The sequence below is a fragment of the Protopterus annectens genome, chromosome 2.part0, assembly GCF_019279795.1.
Source record: "Protopterus annectens isolate FY-2018-M chromosome 2.part0, PAN1.0, whole genome shotgun sequence".
NCBI classification, from domain to species: domain Eukaryota; kingdom Metazoa; phylum Chordata; order Ceratodontiformes; family Protopteridae; genus Protopterus; species Protopterus annectens.
Window position 1 is genome coordinate 1,800,165,459 of NC_056728.1, and position 18,416 is coordinate 1,800,183,874.

Sequence of the window (18,416 nt, forward strand, 5' to 3'; positions counted from 1 at the left end):
AATGAGTATTTCTGAGTTAAAATCAGCTCATCACTATTACCTCCAGCACTCCTTGCCAAAGGAGTTTCCCAGGGATTCATACTCATTCAATTGTTGCTTTCAATCTTTATTAAAAATTACCCTCTGACCTCCCTAACTTTCCTATCACTCTTTATGCAGATGACATGGTTATTCTTCAATCCATTCCCACACATTCACCTATTCAAACCCAGCTTCAGTCCTTAATTCTTTACTAAACAACCATAAGCTACCCTTACACCCTTCCATAACAAAAAGTATGATATTTGGAACCTCCCAAAATCCTAAAAATCTCAACATCACAGATCTCAATAGTACCCTAATAGAAATAAGAGATTAAGGTAACATACTTAACATAATATCCATAACCACAGTGAAAATACAGGAAAAAGATGAGTTCTCTTTTATTCTGAAACCAAAACAGAAATAGTGGCAGCACTCTTTTATTCTGGTCCTGGAAAATATCTCCCTTTCTCTCCAGGCCAGCTAGAACTGCAATAGGCAAAGGAGTCCTCTTTGCTCAACTTGAATACAGGCTCCATATCATAGACACAGCCTCTAAAATCCATTGAAATTTAAAATCTGCAGATTCATTTCCAACTCCCACCCCCACCCAGGAATACCACTGCACAATCCTCTACAAAGCCAGATGGCTCCTAGTCTCCCATGGAGTTGAGCTACTCCTACGGCCTCTACTTTTCAAACTTCTTCAGCCAGATGCCTTTCTGCCTCTTGCTGTCAAACTCCATAATAAAACCACCCCCTACAACTTCTGCAACCAATTCCAATTAACTCCTTCAATCCAGATCCCCCAAACCAAACTGCACTGTACCAACCACTTCTTCTCCCTTCTTGCACCAAACTCTGGCAATATCTCTAGGCTAAACTAAGAGAAATCACGTATTTTCTTACTTTCAGAGCACAACTCAAAAGACACCGCCATCAAAAATCTGACTGCAGGGGCTTTTCCAATAGACATATCACCGAACTCTCCCCCCCACCTATATCACTTCTACTTCAACTCTCTGCTGTCACCTGCTGCTTACCTCCCACATTTACTACTAAATTTTATCCACATTTGTTTTTCCACTCTGTTAATATAATATTTGCTCATTGACTCAGTTGTCTACGGGACTCTCTGCCTTCTGTGACTACAGCATTCTTGTGAGCTAGTTTTTTTTTTTTTTCTATTTTTTGTGAATTTCTTTACCTGAGCTATGCATGCAAATAGTCTGTTGTTATAAGTGTACCACCCTAATAAACAAACTAAAATAAATAATATAGCCCAAATTAATTATCCCAAGGTTCACACAGTAGGCAAATGGAGGTGGAAAGAGTCAAGCTCTGTATCCTTGGTACAGGAAACAACTCATTGACAAGTCAAAATTTTATCCTTTGTGCAAATTGCCAAACTGTATTTAATAGTTACAGCAGCAAATTTTCACATTTCTCTCCCACCCACCTGTGCAAATGATGACAACTGTGACCTGCCCTTTGCACTTTGTAATTTGGGTTGCCTGTGTCTAAAGAATAATGTGGTCAGTATATGCACAGGTAAGCACATCTGGTTGTAGGTTTGCCTGCATCACTTTTACTGTTGTGTATAAATTTTAATCTAGACAAAAGTTATGCACCAGACACTGCTGTGGTCATGAGGACCAGCCACTTCCCCAAGACCAGGGCCATGATGTACTGTGGCTACCTTTACCTGGCATGGTCCTTCTATGCTGCTGGTTCCTCTACTATCTCCTTATTTATCTTACCCTCAACTGGTTGCTGCAGTGCGTTGTAACATTCCTCAATATTATATTATATTATTTAATACTACACATATGCAGAAAATCTTTGCACATGTGCCAGGTTAGTACTAACTAGTTGTTATTGATGTACTCATTTATATATATGTTAACAATGTTTTTTGTTCTCTACCTGTTTTTATCTCCTTAGAATATTATGTATGTCGGTTACTTTCTTAGCATATTGTAGTGGAGCTTTTCTCCCCGGGCCTCTGCTGAAAATGGACATGTATCCAGCTAGACCAGCCCGGTCAACAAATGTAAAATAAAATAATAAAAATAAAATACTACAGGGCACCACCAAATACATCCAGAGAGCAAAAGCATGTCTTCTGCAGCCTAAACACATGCTTGACAATGACCCAGGTTTGTGACAGGGCATGGTTACATCCATTGCCTACCATGGATCCCCCTACTTATTTTTGACTGGTGTCATCAACCAAGGCTCAGTGGCATGTCAGGCATCTCCAATAAGATGCCCCTGGGAAAAGTCACCCCGACCATACAAGCTTTTAATACAGGCTGTATGAATGCCATATGCAGGAGATACGGGTATGGCCTGGGTAGTCTACAAACACATTGTAGATTATACCCTGTGAATAACAGACTACCTGGCAGTTGGAGTGGTAAACTTCACCACTAATATACCTTCTTCCCACCTCAACAGGTGGGGTCTTAATTTCAATGCAGGTGCAGACTGTGGCCCCAGTCCATCAGAGAAATTGGCTAGATCATAAAAGCTCTGTTGGAGCTGGATCTCTCCTCTGTGGTAAGAGGAAACCACATATGCTTTTCCACAAGCTGTAGTATGGCATTGAGGAAGTGGTGGGGTTTCCTTGAGGGAGATGCCTGGGAAACCTCTACTGTGTCTCCCACTGGGTGCTGAAAGGTCCCTGTAGCTAGTATTCTCAAAGTCACACTTACTTTAGTATCCACTGGGATAGGTGCTCCAAGGCTCCCATGAGCCTGCAGGTGAGGAAGACATATAACTTGTTCTGCATGGTGATTCTGTCCACATGGTAGCAGACTATAATTTAAGTGTTGTGAAGGACATGAAATGTTAAGTGCGGTCAGGAATCTCTAAGGGTGATGATACAGAACATTACTGCTACCAGCAGCAACTTCAGCCTGTTGCATATACACATTTGTTAAAGCTGTCACTATCCCTAAAATCATTCCACTATTTCCCTCCTGTAATACCAAGATTTTATGGCATTCAGCTTGACTGGTGGTAGCACCTAGCCCCAGATTTTATGTTTTTGAATCATTCTGCCACATTCCTTAACCTCATTTGCATCTACTAAGTCCCTTATTTTAATACTGTTGCTCATTGCTGTGCCATTATACCTTTAGTAGACAATGTAGGCAACTACGTTACTCGGCCTCCCCTGCTTCACCTCAGTGTCTCTACAAATTATGCATTGCCAGTTGTTGAGCACAACTGCCGACCATGTTGCATTCAGTATTTCTGAATCTCAGCTTTAATGTATTTGTACTGCATTTTATATATATATATATATATATATATATATATATATATATATATATATATATATATATATATATATATGTATATATATATATATATATATATATATATATATATATATATATTGAGTTGTGTTACTTACATTTAACATATTAAACTATGCAGATGAAGTGTCTAGGCTTCTTGCAAGAAACTGTACTGTGAATTTTAATAAAGTGGGGTTTATTGTGTGTTCTAATAGTAGTTATTCTTATGAAAAGCAACAATGACCCTGATAAACAGAACAGTGCATATGGCACAAAGAAACAATGTATTACACACTATTGTCTAGTGCACTCATGAACTACCTGTGTGTAGATAGGATATATATGCTTTTTGATCTATATCATGCACTTGTTGTATTATGTGTCTAAAATACAGTAACAAGAATACTTAGATTTGTTACTATAATGCCTCCTACACAGCCGACGGGCATTATATATACCATCAGTACCATTAACACCTTTTAACACGCCCAGTCTCACCACATTCAATCCTGTGCCAGTCATGTCTTTGACTGCACTCTAAAACATTTGCATACTATGCCAAGCTCGTGTGCTTTTGATTAGTGCATTTATATGTTTATGCATTAGACATAATATTGTGACATGCTAATTTGCATTATGTAGATGTCCATAAGTATCCTGCTTGCCAAAATATATTGTACTGCTTTATGCTGTGCATTATTTCTTTGTGTGGTAAAAAGTAAACTCTCAGTTAACCAGAACTCAAGCAACCAGCACTCTCAAGCAACTGGCAAAAAAATATCAAAGCAATACAGTACAAGTTTCATGTGTTGCACTTTCATTTCCCCCCGCAGAAACATACCTTACATTTTCAGAGTTTTAGAGTTTTAAAAAGGAAGATAGGAATAAATTCCCTCTCTCACCAACCCGAGAACAAGTCAAACCAAACAAATAGTATAGGGAACAATATTAGTCAGGCTTCCACGGTAGTGCAGCGGTAGCGTTGTTCCTCACAGCAAGAGGTTGAACGTTGAACGCCGAGCTGGCACCTCGTCGTTCATGAAAATCTACTGCCAATCATTAGCGGACCGGAGTTCCGCTGTGGCGACCCCTATCCGGGAAAAGCCGAAAGACAACAACAGCAACAGTATTAGTCAGGCTTATTTTTAATAGTAACTCTCAAGCAACCAGAAACTGCAGTTATCCGGCATCTACCAATTCGTATGGGTGCCGGTTAACTGAGAGTTTACTGTAAAATGCATATTTACAAATAGCATACCATTTGTGAGTTAGTCACATGGTATAAATAAACCTTGTACAATATGTAACATTTATAAACCAGGATGTAGCCTAAACTATAATTATCAGACTTACATAAATCTTTAAACAAATATCAATATCCTTATTCCCTTTCTTCAATATGTTTGCTCATTTTTTTTTCTTGATTTTAATTTATTCTGTCTTTTATGTTAAGTGCTTTCATGAAATTTCTCACTGGTCCTGCCACATAATACGGTTTACAAGTGCACTGTGCCAGATAGGTTATATTTATCAGCACACTTCCTGTTTGTAACAAATACTGGATTATGATCTTAGATTTTACATAAATGCAGGCTTAATACCAGCAGACACCTGTATGTCTCACAAAACTATTGTGAGATCCTTACACTTCAGGAGAAAGAATACTGTACTATTAGCAGTTAAAAAATGTGTTGATACTGATACATATTGTGATATTTTTTATACTTACCTAAATTCCCCTACATCACTAGATTACAGTAACAAAAACACATAATGCAGTAAAGACAGAGATGAGGCATGTACAGACGGAACATGAAACTTGCGTATTTTTGCATTCTGTTGACATGAGCAAAGTAACAAGCAACTCAAGGATTGTATTCCAAGGCTGAATTACTCAGTGAATCAATGAGAACATTATTTATGTGTGCTGTTAAATTAAAGAAGCCATTGTATATATGTAAGACTGCAACTTAATCTATTCTGAATGTATTATGATACAAATATTCAGAATAATGCAGGATACAGCAATTAATGAAGTAAATGCAAAATGTTAGGCTATAATATTACCTGATATTATAATAATTACTACTGTAATTTTAAATCACGGCCCTCATGATTTATTCAAAAATTTTGTTACATTTTATAAAAAGGCATTTCAGAGGTACACATATTGTGCTGCATTAATATATATAGAATATGAAAGGTTGTCACATACGGTAACCATAACAGACATGGCATTAATTCCACACTACAAAAGAAAGGTTATTAAAGTCCACTCATGTTACCTTTGAAATCAAACAGAAGTGAATTAAAGCTATCTACATTAAAATAATATGTTAAATTTATTTTGATAGTAATACTTAGCTGCCTAGCTGCACAAATAATTGTTTATATATAAGAAATGGCACCAGAGGGCTTAACTGGATTTTGTGTGATGATTTTGTGTGATGACTCGTGGTCTCTAAGTCATATTTTTCTCTACATTATCTAAGGTCACATGCTATAAAAATTAATAAGTAGTTTATGCATACATAATACAGACAGTAGAACTAAGCCTTCCCTAAATGGTAACACTGAATTCTTGTACTGTAATCCCTATTTATAAATCTATATTTAATGTTGTATCTGAACTAGTGTGTATTATGTTAGTAGTGGTTGGGTCATCCATTTGGTTGATTTATACATTTCATAATAAAACTACATAAATTGTTCACAGATATACAACAGCCTGACAGCTGATCATAATAAATATAGATGACTTCACACACATTGTGACAAGAGTCTAACATATTTTTTTTGCATCAACATTTATTTCATTTTGATAACTAGGAGAAATCCACTGATTAATGTTCAGCTAGTACTTCTGGAAATGTGGATTAACTTTCAGAATGCAGTTCCCATTAGGCATAGCCACAGCTTTTTCATGGATATTGCATGATTCTAGAAAAGATATAAGCCCTGCCCCCCAAAAAAAGTTCAGTTAGTTATTAGATTTAAATTTAACTTAACTAGATCTATAACATAATCAAATAAAACAATGCCAAATACGCTATTAATATTTTTAACTTAAATTCTGGCAAAACATATTCCTTCAAATTAAACACAACAAGACATAAACACATTCTTTTTCTTAGCAATTTCTATGCCTATCTTTAGAAAGATAAAGTGCAATTATGTTTTTTTTCACAATAGATCATGTGTTTAAGTCATGAAAAATGACACCAGTTATTTAGCCTTAGAATGCTTAGTAATTTTACTTATATTTTAGGAAATAACTGCATTACATACCCTGAGAAGAAGTCATATACCCACCTTAATGGAAAACAAGTATAATGCAATTTGTCAGTCTGTCATTATGAAATAGGTTCATAGGTTCATAAGTGTGTATTAGGCTAATGGCCCTGGTGCCTTTACAAGCCTAGCCCATAGGATTACCCTGGCATTGTGCCACCCGATCTTAGTTCCCAGTGCCTCTGTCGAGTAAAGCCACTGCAGTGATCCCTGGGGTGAATTTTCCATTTCCCATCCACTCATCAAGATTTCCCTTGAAGAGGGCCACTGAGGTGCCCTGCTTGACATGTATGGGAAATCTATTCCATTACATGGGCAGTCTCTGGTTTATGAACCTGTCTCTGCAGCATGTTCTGTTGATTGTGGTAATGAGGTTGAGGTCTCTGGAGCATGTGGTGTGGTGGGATTGGGATTTCTTTAGATGTAGCATTTCTAGCAGAGCTGGGTCAGACATGGCTTTGTAAGTCAGAGATCGCCTCTAAGTAGGTGATATGAGACAGAGAATAGTTGGAGTTTTTTTTAGTCTGTCCATATAGGACAAATGTTTAAGTCCTAGGATCCTCTTTGTGAGGTACTTTCACGGCCCCTCCAGTTGTTGCAGTTGTTTAGTGATGTTTATCCCAAATGGGACATTGTACTCAATGATTGGCCTAATAAGTGAAGAGTCGAGGGAGGCAATGACCTCTTTCTTCCTGGATGCAAAACCCTTAGTAATGAGATGTGCCACATAGAAGGACTTTCTGAACACAGTGGCAATGTGGTGATCAAAAGAGAGGTTGCCATCAACCTGTGTTCCCAGAGCTCTTATAACGCCTTCTGTGTTCAGTGGACTACCATTGATGTGGTAATTCATGGAAACTGGGTTTTTTCCAAAGGGGATGATGACACATTTTTTGGCATTGAGCTTAAGGCCATGGTTCTGACACCAGTCTTTGGTCTCAGTGAGGCCTTTCTGTAGGATGTCAACATCACTTGGGGAGTTAATAATAGCTACCAACTTGCAATCGTCTGCGAGTTTGTCAGCCAGAGTCCATTCATGTTGGCCTGGACTTCAGAGGAGTAGATACCAAACAGGAGAGGGACCAGGACCAAATCCTGTAGGATTCCACTCATGATTGGTCAGCAGTCTGACTTGGAGTCAGCTACTTTCACACTGTGGGTTCTATCTGTGAGCCAGTTTGCAACTCACCTAGTGATATAGGGGTTGATGCCTAGCTTAGTGAGTTTTTCTCTGATTCCTGAGTGGAGAATGGTGGCAAAGGCCTTGGCCAGATCAAGGTAGGCTGTAAGAACCACCTTGCCTTCATCCACAGCTCTGGTGACTGACTCAAAGAAGTTGACCAAGTTGAGCAGACATGATCTACCCTTCACAAAACCAAACTGTGTAGGATCCAAAGTTTGGAGATTCCCTGGCTGACAAAGTTTGCAGATGATTGCAAGTTGGGAGCCATAATTAACTCCCCAAGTGATGTTGACATCCTACAGAAAGGCCTCACCAAGGACTGGTGTCAGAACCATGGCCTTAAGCTCAATGCCAAAAAATGTGTCGTCATCCCCTTTGGGAAAAACCCAGTTCCCATGAATTACCACATGGATTGTAGTCCACTGAACACAGAAAGCATCATAAGATATCTGGGAACACAGGTTGACAGCAACCTCTCTTTTGACCACCACATTGCCACTGTGGCCAGTAAGTCCTTCAATGTGGCACATCTCATTACTAAGGGTTTTGCATCCAGGAAGAAAGAGGCCATTGTCTCCTTCTACTCTTCCCTAATTAGGCCAATCATTGAGAACAATGCCTCATTCAGCATGTACCTCACTAGACACCTGCAACAACTAGAGAGGCTGGAAAAGTACCTCACAAAGAGGATTCTAGGCTTTAAATACTTGTCCTATATGGAAAGACTAAAATGACTCTACCTATTCTCTGTCTCATATCACCTACTTAGAGGCAATCTCTGACTTACAAAGCCATGTCTGACTCAGCTCTGTCAGAAATGCTACATCTAAATAAATCCCAATCCCTCCACACTACACGCTCCAGGGACCCCGACCTCATTACCATAATCAACAGAACAAGCTGAATGGACAGGTCCATAACCCAGAGACTGCCCATGCTATGGAATAGACTTCCCATACATGTCAAGTGGAGTACCTCACTGGCCCCCTTCAAGAGAAATCTTGATGAGTGGATCACTTCAGTGGCTCTATTCGACAGATGATCTGGGTGGGAACTAAGGTCGAGTGGCACGATGCCATGGTAATCCTACGGGCTAGACTTGTAAGGGCTCCAGTGAAAACAATTATGTCCATTTTAATTTATTCCACTTGTTTCACATATGCAAAAAAAATGAAAATAAAAATAACAAGCATCTCACTATAACAATTTAACAGTGATCAAATGGCAATAAGTCACCTCCATTACCATATTTTGACTAAGTACACCTCAGTTGTGATCTTTTAAATAATAGGTTTCTTAGTCGCGGGTCCCCTATCCAAGTACTGAAAGAGGTGGTTGTAGAAGTACAGACTATGAGAGCATCTGGTCACTTTAGAGCCATCCTGGAAGATAAGACAGTACATGTGGAAAACAGTGATCTAATACAAGGGAGAAATATAGTTGTGAAAGACACAAATGTTTGCCTGACATTCATTACTCCCTATAGTTATGATGCATTTGAATTGAAGCAGATTCTGGTCAAAAACTGGGGCTTAATTGGTAATGAAGCTTTAGGACCGAGTGTTGGAGTTTCACCTAGATGTATTTTCAAGAGGGGACAGAACTTGAAAAATTTACTTGAGCTAGACAAGCCGAGTATCCCAAGATCATATGGGATGTATAAATGTGAGTCATGCCACTACTGCAGGTATATAGAAGTAGGGAATTCCTTTTATATAGGAAGGCAAAAATATAAATGTATAGGTAGATACAATTGTAACTCTAAGACCATTATTTATTTAGCTAAATGCCAAATGTGCTCATTATTATATAGGGAAGATGGATCATAGGTTAAGAGAGTGCATTTATGAACATGTATATTCCATTAGCAACAACAAACTTGAAAATACTTTGGCAAAACATGTAGTGAAAAATCCAGGGCACACTTTTTTATTTAAAGTAATTGATCAAGTAGAATATGATGCGAGGGGTGGTCCTTTATCATTGAAACTTGAGCAGCAAGAACTATATTGGCAACTTACCCTTGATGCTTTTAAACAGCCTGGATTGAATGAAGTTTGCTCATTTACTTGTATTTTGAAATGAAAAAGTTATTAAGGTAACACTTACACTTAAAATGTTTTACAAGCATTTACTATTTTTGATTTTGTATCCTTATTGAGTTATGAGAGGTGGAGTTATTTAAAGGATCTAAAAAGATTCATTTAAAAAGATTCATTTAAAAGTCTTATTGATGTGTTTGTCATATGGTATAGTAATTTAGAATTGTATTTAAAGACATGTTTAACTTGTGACTTTCATCTGAAGAAGTATTGTCATAGAACTTTACGAAAGCTCTAAATTTATTGTTTTTATTAAAGTGTTGTTTACTTGTCCTAGCCAGTACTTGTTTTTATTTGTTTTAGTAGTTTTTTTCTTATTTCTTGGTTTAAGTACACCTCAGATGTTTGACTGTAGTCAAATTAAAGAAATATGGCCAATAATAATGCATCCAGCTTTTTTCACATAGACATGAACCCCTCCCTCACTCATGATCATTTAACTGTAATGAAATGACAGAAAACTACTTTTTATTTGTTTTTAAGCAGAGACTTACCCTTCCTATATTTACTACATTTTGACTGGCTACACCTTAGATGTTTGACTATAATCAAATGAAATGAGTTCTGCTTACATTAATGTGCTTAGATTGTTTCACATACCCAAACAACTCCTCTGCCACTAATGATTTTATAACTGTGTTCAAATAGCAGTAAGTTGATTTTAAGCATGCACTAAACCTCATTTATCACATTTTGACTAGGTACGCCTCATATGGTTGAATGTGATTAACTAGAAGAAATTTGCCATGAGTACTATATTCATCTTCCTTCTTATAAATCACCCTTTCTCCACCCATGATTATTAACTATCATCAAAAGACAGTACATCGGTTGCTTTTACACACAGGCTAATCTTCTCTGAATTAAACCTTTTCAGTAAGTACACTTCTGATGGTTTTCGCACTCGAGTGAAACAAGACCGTGTTCAAGGTTTTGTTTTTTTCTTGTTTTAGAAATGTGGATATGTGCATGCGTACACACACACACACACACACACACACACACACACACACACACACACACACACAATATTCACAGACCCCACAACCACCCTAAACACACACACACACACACACACACACACACACACACACACACACACACAATATTCACAGACCCCACAACCACCCTAAACACACACACACACACACACACACACACACACACACACACACACACACACACACACACACACACACACACACAGACACACACACACACACGCACACACACACACAATTTTCACACACTCCACAGTTGTCCTTATCACTCATCAGTATTTAACTGTGATCACATTGGATGTACAGCATAAACATTCCCCAGTCCCGAACTGCAGATCACATAAAAAGTACTTACATTCAGGGGAGTTCTCTCCTTATGGACTTTGTTCCTGTCCTGAGGCATGGCTTGGCCACTGCAGAGTTTTACTTATTGGTGGTAGTGGTGGGAGTACAATCATGCAACAATATATTTAATCCAAGCCATGTCACTGTGTGCTCAGACTGGGAAGTAGGACTGCAGAGTAGTTACACTATAGCTCTGCACTAATGTCTGATGTCAGCTATTTTTTTTTACTTATAGACAAGCTATTTAGCTAATTCTGTTAAACAGTTCTGTGATTAAAAACACAATTATGAAGCTGATGGAGGGTTATGTAACTATATTCAGACAAACTGTTAATAGTTTACCTTTACTCTGAGCCCTGCAAAAACACCAATATTACACGGATCACTCGGGCAACATACAGAAATAAATAAATAAATGAAACTTAAAAAGTGTATATCTTGACATATTTAGCATATGTCTGGCTACACCCATGCCACTGACCCCAAAGCCATTTTTACATGGCTGAACCAGAAAAAAGCTCCAGAGGTTAGAAATACAGATGTAGCAATGCAATAATCACACATCAGTTGTTGTTGTTGTCTTTCGGCTTTTCCCAGTTAGGGGTCGCCACAGCGGAACTCCGGTCCGCTAATGATTGGCAGTAGATTATGACAAACGCCGAGGTGACAGCTCGACTTTCAACCTTCAATGAAGGCACGCCCATTTACGTATGTCTTTCGAACGCCCACCCAACCACGGGGAGGACATGCACACGTCAGTATATGTTAAAATCATCAATACAGTACATCAACAGTATAGACTTACACATCAGTACAAATCAATACAGTAGTACAATGCAGCACTATAAAGTAAATTACACATTTGTCTGCATTCAAACAACGCAGCACTGTAAAATGTAAACCTTGGCATTCATATAGGTCAATACATATGTGTGACAGCCACCAGAGATATAATATAATCAAAGACATTAGTTGATGGCAGGACTAATGTAGTTGCAAGCAAAGGAATCATGACAAGGGTAGATTTACTTGAAATTGTTTTACCTTATCAGTGGAAATAATGTAGATTATAAGTACCTTATTCTTTATGGTTAGATTATACTTTATAGTTTGGGATTAGTGTGCTTTACAACGTTGTACTGTATTGTCACAGGGAAAACTATTTACAACATCATTCAGGACAAAATTTTATTACAATACACAATAACCAATACAACATGGGGAGTCATTTCATAGGTTCATAGGTTTATACTAGGCTATCTGCCCTAAGGCATATTTATAAGCCTAGCCCAGAGTTTTTGTGGCTTACGCCACCCCTTATGTTAAAAAATACTGTGCCCATTAGTTTGTTGTGCCTCTGTCCAGCAGTGACACAGAGATGATTCCCGGGGTAAACCTACGATCTCCCATCCACCGGTCAAGATTTCTCTTAAACAGAGCCAGCGAGGTGCTCTCCCTCACATGGACCGGGATTTTATTCCACAACATAGGGAGTCTCTGGGTGACAAATCTATCCCTCCAGCATGTCCTATTTATATCCGTGCTAAGGTTTAAGTCACTTGCTCTAGTGGATCTGGTAGATTTGGATTTTTTGAGGTGGAGCATGTCCATTAATTCCGGGTTGGACATGGCCTTGTATGTCAGGCACAGGTCACCTCTGAGCAGACGGTATGCGACTGAATAGAGCTGGAGTTTCTTCAGTCTGGCAGCATATGACAGATTTTGGAGTCCCTTTATCCTTTTGGTGAGGAACTTTTGGGGTCTCTCCAATTGCTGCAGGTGTCGGGTGAGATACATCCCGAATGGGGCATTGTACTCGATCATTGGTCTGATAATGAAGAGTACAGGGGAACAATGACCTCACTTGATCTGGATGTGAATCCCTTCATGATCAGGTGGGCAATGTAGAAGGTTTTTCTAACCACTTTAGCAATGTGAGTGTCAAAAGAAAGGCCACTGTCAACCTGGGTCCCCAGGTCCCTGATAACCTCTTCTGTGCTTAGTGGATTGCCACCTATATGGTAGCTTGGGGTTACCTTGTTTTTCCCGAAGGGTATGACTATACATTTTTTGGCATTTAACTTCAGGCCATGGCTCTGGCACCAACTATCAGTTTCCGTGAGACCCTTCTGAAGGATATCTGTGTCCGATGTACTTTCCACTATTACTCATTACTCATCTTGGATTATAACTACAAAGCCACAAACAGAACACCACAGCTAAGACCGAGAAGTTATGGAATAATCCAATGCCACAAAGATATCAGAAAATAAGAATTTCCATTTTAATGGTAAAACTTCATCAGATAAAACATTTACAAAGCTGAAAAGCTTTTACAGAACTTTTATATCAGTTTTTAAAAAGTTGTGTGATAGTCAAGCCCCCCACGGTAATTGTTACATTTAAAGTGCCCTAGACCTTTTTATTTTAAAAAGACTATATTATAATATGAACATAAGTCTTTAAACACCAAAATATCCCCAATTATTTGTTCAAATTATAAATACATTAAATAGAAACATAATTAAACATGAGTAGCCATAACACAAAATCGTAACATATGCCTTTACCTAGAAAGTGCTTGAAGTTTAAAAAGCATGTAATGGAGGTTTATTAGTTTAAACCTGGCCAGCTCCTGGCATTAAGTTACAGCTGCCAGTACAATTCTGTTTTCTAAAATTAGAGACCAAGGCCACCCCCTCTCATACTTGGATACACTTTTTCCATTACTATAAATCTAAATTCATGCCCCGGGTTATCTTGGATGTGCTTAGCAAGAGCATTAGTTTCGTTTTTCTTTTTTACATCATAAAGGAGTTCATATACCCTATTCTTCAATTTATTCTCTGTCTTGCCTATCTAAAACCTGGGACATGACTGGCATAATGCTATGCAGGCCACTCCTGAAATTTCTCAGTTATAGCTACCTAAAACTCTACATTTGTGCATATAAATAGTAAATTGTTCACAAACATGTATATGTCTACTATTCGAACACCATCCACATTTATTACCTTTTCCAACTTCTTCTAAAATACTTCTCATATTTTTTCCTTTTTTATGTACAGTAAGCGGTTTATCACCAATTCCTTGTGAAACCTGTCTGTTGTCTTTGATAATGGAACAGTTTTTTTTTAAATCCATCTAATAAAATTATTGTCCATATTATGTATAGTTTGTTTGTTTGTTTCTTTCGGCTTTTCCCAGTTAGGGGTCGCCACAGCGGAACTCTGGTCTGCTAATGATTGGCAGTTGATTTTTACATACCGGCTTTCCAGGGCTGATGCACAACCTTCAACGAAGGTATGCCCATTCACGCATGTCTCCACGCAGAAGACGCTCTAGCTGAGAATCGAACCGGACAGCGTCTTACTGTGAGGCGACAACGCTACTGCAGCACCACCACCGTGGGTGTCCATATTATATATAGTAATGAATGAATTTTTATAGTGATTATAATGGTCACTATTCATTATGTTTGAATCTGAGTTAGATCCAGTGTTCTGCACTGGTTTGGTGTTAGTACTTTCATTTGTTTTAGAACTAAGGATTGGAACAAAATAGTTCAGTTCTCTTTTGTTAATTACCCCATAAATGAAGTTATCCATAAATTTAGCTGGATAACCCCTTCTGCTACATCTGTTTCAAAAGCATACATTCATACAAAAATTGGTTGTCCAAAGTAATCATTCGAGCTGCACTTATAAACTGTCCTTTCACAACTGCTCTCTTTTGAGTGAAAGGATAAGCACTAGAAAAGTGCAAAAAGGTGTTCGGATAAGTGGATATCCTATAAATTGTAGATGTAAACCTCATATTAGTGACATCCTTAGTTAGCCAGATACCCTAATAAGATATCTTAACTTCATCCATTTTGTGGGTAGAACGTAGGAAGTCAGTGCTATGGATGATGTATTCCAAAAATGCTGGTATCTTCTTCCTATCATCATCCTACACAATAAAGATGTTGTCAAAATATATAATATATAGTTTGCATGAATTAACAAAATCAGTTTTAAACAAATATTTATTTTCCCATTGGATCATAGTAATGTTTGCAAACAAAGTATCATAAGCAGAACTCATTGCCACTCCTTTTTGTTGTAAATAATATTGTCCCTCAAACATAAGAAAATTATTCTTTAAAACAGTAACATTTCATATAAATTAATCTTATTTTACGGTATCCCCTTATCAAATAAAAATTCCAAAAAACAGTCAATACCCATTTGATGTGGTATTACTGTGTAGATGTCTTTAACATCAATTGTTATAAAAGATAATTCTCTTTATATTCATATTTAATAATCTTGTCCATAATGTCCCAAGAATCCCTGCCTACTTGCACCTCTTGTAAGATTCGTGTTTTTAAGTTTTCATCCAAATAGTTTGCCCAGGAATGGGTAATAGACCCCCTGGCATCAGCAATAGGGGTCACTGGGGGATGTTGAATACTTTTATATATTTTCGGTACTCCAAAAATAATGGGGACTATGGGGGCAACTACATTAAGATAATTATATTCACCTATGTCAGTTTGCTGTTGAATGAACATATCATTGAGGTCATTTTTAATCCTTCTATAAGCAGTGTTCAGTTCATTAATAAGTACACTGATATAGGTATCTTCAGATAATATCTTAGCCATCCTATGGACATAGTCATTTTTCTCCATAACCACCAGCCTGCCCCCTTTATTGGGCTTCATAACCCTTATATTACTATGCTTTACATCCTCGTTTTTTTTGTTCATTAACAGTCATATTGTTTAATTTGACATTATTTTTATTTTGCTTCAAAGTACTTTGAATATCCACCTCACAGATTTTTTCAAAAACCTGCAGGGATGTATGGACTGGGGCAATAAAGGTACTCAGAACCTTCAAGCTAGTCATAGCTGTAGACTAATCATTAAATATTATATTAAAATTAAGGTAAATTAAGGTCCATTAACATACTCAATATCAGAGGTGGAGTCAGGATGAAAAATACTGGGTCCTAGTCCTATGAAAAGGGGCAACAGAAAAAAAATTATGACAGTGCCGTAGGGAGGAGCAGAAAGTAGTAGGGTCAATTAAAAGAAAGGAGAGCGTAGATTATATAGGGAAAGGATTAGGTGGGGTGTTAGGGTAAGCAGCAGAGGGATGGTTACAATATCAGAGCAAAACAAATTCTCAGTATATAGGTAATGTAAACAGGTATATCAAGAAAGCAATATCCTTACAAAGATAGTCTTCTGCTAAGATGAAAAGTGTAACAGTTTAGGCATTTGTCCATAGAAGGAACTATAACATATTGTATATTTTGCAGCATAAATCATATCACATCTAGATACAGTAGGCTACCTTAATATTTGTACAGTTAAGGTAAAAACAGGCAATTAGTAGACAAAGGTTCACTAATAAGCAGAAAATGCTAATTGTTCTCTGCTATGGTTCTAATACTAGCAATTTAAAAGCTGGAAAAGGCTATCTGTACTCAGGTATGAATAGCAGAGTTTAACAGTATGGAACAATTAACCCAATAATGCTGCAAAGTATAGCTGGGCAAAATAGTTTTAACTGCAACCGGACCTTTCAAAGAAATAAAACATGTGGCTGTAGTCTTTACTTGTGAATAGCATTCAGTAATACCAGTCATCTAGCTTATCTGCGAGGATATATTTCAGCAGAGCATATAACTTAAGTTTTAAACTGAAAAATGGCTTTCAAAACTCGGGCGACTAGCTTAACTACAACTGGACATTACCAGACAGTATATGGTTTTACTTTTAATTCCATAAACAGCTATGAATAAAACCGGACGAGTTTCTTTAAATATGACCAGACGTTAGAAGAAAACAGTGTTATAGGTAGTAGAAGAAACAATGCTAAAATCTGTGTGGCTTCAGAAAAGCCTCGACGAGGGTCCAAGGCGTGTACTAGCACGTTAACTACAAATGAAAACAGAGCTCAAAAGATAAGAATGTTAAAGTGAAACGAGTTGGAGTAACAGGCAAGGATAGCACACACTCTGTTGGTAGACAATGAAACTGGTATAATAAGGCAATTGTATCTATGGTATAGGCTTGTAGTCTTAGAATTAAATAAACACGCCACCAGGAAATGGATAGGAGCATGCACATGATACAAACAAAGTTACAAGACACAGGTAAAGCTTGAATAAGTCACAGCACAATTCTGATAACCATGACTGTTTAGCCCTTTTAAAAATATTAAGTAAACACTAGATATAATGCATGAAAGAAGTAATTAGTATCTAAATGGCTGCATGGCAGAGAGTAGCAAGATAAAGCGAATACAATTCAGATAACAAGACAAGAGCTGATAAATGCCTTACTAATGCCTCAGGGAGCAGAATGCACATCACCTAGGTAGAAGATAGGGAGGTTTGGCCTGGATGCAGAGCAAAAGGGGAAGCAGAAATGTGGGATGGTGCTTTAAATGGCGCAAAGCATTATGAGAGTGTGGGGGAAGGTGCATATGTATTTTCCGGAGTGCACATGGGCTTTAATGGAGGAGTGCTGTGGGGAGGGGAGGGGGTGAGCCAGGACCTTGAATATCTGAAAAGCCAAGAAAACAATCAGTAAGTATATCACTGGGTTTCTCAGACAGTTTAAACTTACAATAGGTGGGAAATTGCAAAGTTTTGTTCCTGTAAGTGACTTTGTAGGGAGTCTTATGACTGAAACTGAATGGAGGGCTTTCAGGTGGTTGAAGACTGCAAGAAGGGGGGGAAGTAGTGAAATAATATGATTCTAAAGTCTAGTTTAGTTGTAGTTTGGGAGATCTTGTGGGTGGGAGAGGAGTGGGATGGGGGAGGTGTTAGTCATAGGGAGGTAAAGAGATAATTATTTTTAACTTCCTGTCTGCTATGAAAATAAAACCATCAATATGAAAATATGAATAATAACTGACACACAGTGATTAACCTCTCTGCTGTGGGGCATCCTAGGTTAACAAGCTTGGTGTCATGTTGTTAATAACTCCTCACACTTTCTAATAATGCTTATAATTAGCTGGTAAAACACTTAGTTAAACAAGCCAGACCCAGAAAAAGGTCTGGACACCATAAAGAGCTATGGATATGAACTGAAGGAATACAAAAAGGCACTGTATGCTTGAATGAGTAAAGAGCTAACCCCAGCTGATTCAGGAGGGCTTCC